The sequence below is a fragment of the Scyliorhinus canicula genome, chromosome 9 (assembly GCF_902713615.1).
Source record: "Scyliorhinus canicula chromosome 9, sScyCan1.1, whole genome shotgun sequence".
Lineage (NCBI taxonomy): Eukaryota > Metazoa > Chordata > Chondrichthyes > Carcharhiniformes > Scyliorhinidae > Scyliorhinus > Scyliorhinus canicula.
The window spans coordinates 64049368-64053741 of record NC_052154.1 but is presented as its reverse complement, the minus strand read 5'-3'; positions in this window follow the sequence as shown (position 1 = coordinate 64053741).

Here is a 4374-nt window from a genome sequence, read left to right as displayed (position 1 = left end):
AGCTGTAATTAAGAAGTCATAAAAGTTGAGGTAATGATTGTTTCTAACCATTTACTCATTTACATATAGAGAGTTGATGGAACATTGTTATGATTCCTGAAGATGCCCTTGAGAGTAGATCATTTATGAGGGGTGGTAATTAGTCCTAGCTATGCATTTCATGTGACATCATAATGGGATGATGTAATTAATGAGAGGAGCCAGGTCTGTCTGTAGTTTTTTTCATGTGATATAGGATTTGAGTCTGACAAGACAGAAGAATTTTAAGTCGAAGAGCAGATTTGCCAAATGCTGTGGGGTTGAGCAGAAATGTATTGGTTCTACTCCAGAAAGGGTGTCAATCCAAAGATTTCTGTACAACTAAGCAAGTAATTTGTTTGTTAACTTTATTTATAAGTGGCATTTGAACTGTATGGGTTGCTGAATTGGAGTTAATAGTAGGTATAGATAGTAACTTTGGTCAGATTCATGACCCCTGGGGTGACGTTTCCTTTCAACCTCAAAATCATCCCATTATAAGGGGCTGGTTTAGCACAGGGCATTGGCGGGGGCAGGAAACGCGCCGCACTGAGCGGCGAGCCCCCTGCGGCGATTCTCCGGCCCGCGATGGGCCGAAGTCCCACCGTTGGGAGGCCTCTCCCACCGCCGAGGTTTGAACCACCCCTGGTGGCGGCTGGATCACAGGTTTGAAAGTAGGCCAGCAGCACGGTTCAATTCACGTACCAGCCTCCCCGAACAGGCGCCGGAATGTGGTGACTAGGGGCTTTTCACAGTAACTTCATTTGAAGCCTACTTGTGATGATAAGCGATTTTCTTTTCATTTCATTAACCGTTCTAAAAAAAGACTTGGGCACAAAAATTGGGAGGGACTGGAACACAAACAAAAACTTCGGCAACACCGTCATCTTTATCATCGGGACCCGACCCGGCAATGGAAATGGCAACACATCCCACCTCTTAAAGCCTGCGTTCATTCCCTCCACCAACCGCGTCAAGTTCAACTTATGCAGCTGGGCCCAAATCCGCACCACCTGTATCCCAAGGAAGCGAAAGCTCATCCTCACCAACCAAAGCGGCAGTTCCCCCAACCTCCTCTCCTGTCCCCGTGCATTAATTGGGAATCCCGTGGATTAATTGGGAATACCTCTCTTTTCCCCATATTAAGCTTGTATCCATTCAAAACTACCGACCTGTTCTGAAATATTCAACAGGAGATAATCAGAGTACAAAGGAACTCGTGCTCGACCACATGCTCTCCACACCCCTCCATCCTCTCAAACACCTAAATGCCATTGCCAGTGGCTTAAGGGACGGAGGTGAACATTTTGGGGCGTTATCTCTGATGTGGTATCCCTGCGGCCTCGGACCAAACGCCAATGAGACTCTGGGCTTGTGTTGCAATATTGCAATGTGTTTTCAGCCTGGGCGAATTCAATGTTGTTTGACTGGGGGAGTCCCTGGGTAATTAATGTGTTTCCAGCTTGGAGAGTTAATTTGTTTTCAGCTTGGGAAGATGATATCATTGCTGGGTGGAGCTAAGATAATCAGACATTTTGAGAAAGATTTTTGAGGGACGTTCTGATCTGACTAACCCTTTAGGCCACAAGTAAGGTCTTTTATCACAGTAGGATAGTTAAAAAAAGAGTAATAATATTTAAAGCAGAACAGACTTGTCTGAGGATGAGAAGCAAGCTGAAACAATCAAGTTGAAGCAGCTTTTTGAGGACATCCAGCCAGACTCTGTAGGGTTTCTAACAGCAAACAAATGTGTGATGGGAAGCAAGTATTACTATGCCATTGGGATCAATGAGAGCTGTATGTTTCTTTCCCTTGTTGTTTAATTGGGAATAGAGGTAGTAATTAATAGTATGGTATTTACTGTATTGAGTAATATTGTTTAAGGGGTAATTTTAAGCTATTTTCAGGTGTATTGGTAAAGAGTTTAATATTGTGTTCAGAATAAAGTATTGTTTTAAAATACCAAATCCTTATTTCTTCTTGCAATCACTCCTGGAGCAAAGTATTCTTTCTGCACAGTCTTGCAAAAAGTAAAATATTGGGGTTTCGGTCCAGTATCCCGGCCACTGTTGGGGTCTGGTCTAGGATTGTCACATTATCCCTTGTCCACCATGAGCCAACCTGTCATCCTGGAGTGGCCCACGAAGACACCAGAAATCTTCAAGTGCCCCAGGATATAGTTGTCATGCACACTCCCAGGTTATCGGGTACACACGTGAATGATTTGGAGGTGGTGGTCACACACTTTCCGAACATTCAGGGAGTAGAATCCTTCCTGTTGTTTGCAGAGCAACATGTGTATCATCGGCCGCCCCCTGAACCTGGGGCATCCCGGCAATGGCAGCAAATCCTGCAGCCTGAGCATCTTGGTGGGCCTGTTCCGATTTGAAGGTGATATAGTTGGATGCCTGGGCATACAAAGCATCTGTCTCCTGGATATACCTGTGGACGGAAGATTGAGATATGCCACAGAGGTCCCCGCTCGTGCTCTGGAATGACTCGGTGGCATAAACACCCAGGGTTGCAGAGACCTTCACGGCCAACGGGAGTGGATGTCCTGCACGGACTGCCATATCTACGAGGATGTGGCACAGGTACTGCACAGTCTCTCTGCTGAGATGCAGTCTTCTGCAGCACATGGTGTCCATCAGCTCATTAAATGACCAACGATGCCTGTACACCTTGTGCCATCACTGGCCTCCCCTTGTGGGTCCACCCTCACTCTGGTGGGTGGCCGGAACTTGAGGGTGTGTGGCGGCCCCAGTGTCGAGAAGACACAGCCGGAGTGAGGCACAACCAGAGTGGGAAGTTCGAACTTGGTAATTTGGTGCAGTGAGGTAATCAGGAAAGGTAAGTGGTAAATCTAATTCTGCTGTTTTTCAGTTAAAAGTGCAGTGTGTAGATTAGTGTCTGATTGGCTGAAGCTGCCCCACCCTAATTGCTGAGAGGCAGTTATCTGTCAGTCACCTGAGGCCTGTTTAGGGGCACAAAGGTGCATATTGTATTCTTCTCTTTGAAGCTTAGGTAGTTTGAGTTACCCTGGTTAGCTGAGGGTAGTGTGCGATGTGGGAGCTCAGGGACACGTCCACTGTCCCTGGCTCCTTCACATGCAAGTGTGTTCAGTTGCAGCTCCAGTTAGACTGCTTGACGGCTCTGGAGCTGCGGATGGCCTCACTTTGGAGTTGGAGCATCCGCGATGCTGAGGAGGTCGTGGATAGCACGTTTAGCGAGTTGGTCACACCGCAGGTGAAAGTTACTGAGGGAGATAGAAAATGGGTGACCAAAAGACAGCAAGAGTAGGAAGGCAGTGCAGGTGTCCCTGTGGTCATCTCCCTGCAAAACAGATATACCGTTTTGGATACTGGTGAGGGAGATGGCTCACCAGGGGAAGGCAGCAGCAGCAAGGTTCATGGCACCGTGGCAGTCTCTGCTGCGCAGCAGGGCAGGAAGAAAAATGGCAGGGCTATAGTGATAGGGGACTCGATCTTAAGGAGAATAGACAGGCGGTTCTGCGGATGCAATCGAGACTCCAGGATGGTATGTTGCCTCCCTGGTGCAAGGGTCAAGGATGTTTCAGAGCGGCTGCAGGAGATTCTGGGGGGGGGGGGGGGGGGGGGGAGGGTGAACAGCCAGCTGTCGTGGTGCACATAGGCACCAACGATATAGGTAAAAAACGGGATGAGGTCCTACAAGCTGAATTCAGGGAGTTAGGAGTTAAACTAAAAAGTAGGACCTCGAAGGTAGTAATCTCAGGATTGCTACCAGTGCCACGAGCTAGTCAGAGTAGGAATGTCAGGATAGATAGGATGAATGTGTGGCTCGAGAGATGATGCAAGAGGGAGGGATTCAAATTCCTGGGGCATTGGAACCGGTTCTGGGGGAGGTGGGACGAGTACAAACCGGACGGACTGCACCTGGGCAGGACTGGAACCGATGTCCATGGGGGGTGTTTGCTAGAGTTGTTGGGGAGGGTTTAAACTAATGTGGCAGGGGGATGGGAACCAATGCAGGATGTCGGAAGGTAGTAAAACAGGAACAGAATCAAAAGGCAGTAAGGGGGGAAAGTGTAAGGCAGAGAAGCCAAAGTCAAAAATCAAAAAGGGCGACAGTACAAGGTACAGTGACGGAGGGGAGCTCAGTGAATAGGCCCAGTAATATTAAAAGGAATAAAACTGGAGATGTTAAGATTCAAAACAGAGGTAAAAAAAACAACATAAGAGTACTTTACCTGAATGCTCGTAGTATTCGGAATAAAGTAAATGAGTTGATGGTGCAAATCATCGTGACTGACTATGATTTAGTGGCCATTACTGAAACATGGTTAAAGGATGGTCATGACTGGGAGTTAAATATCCA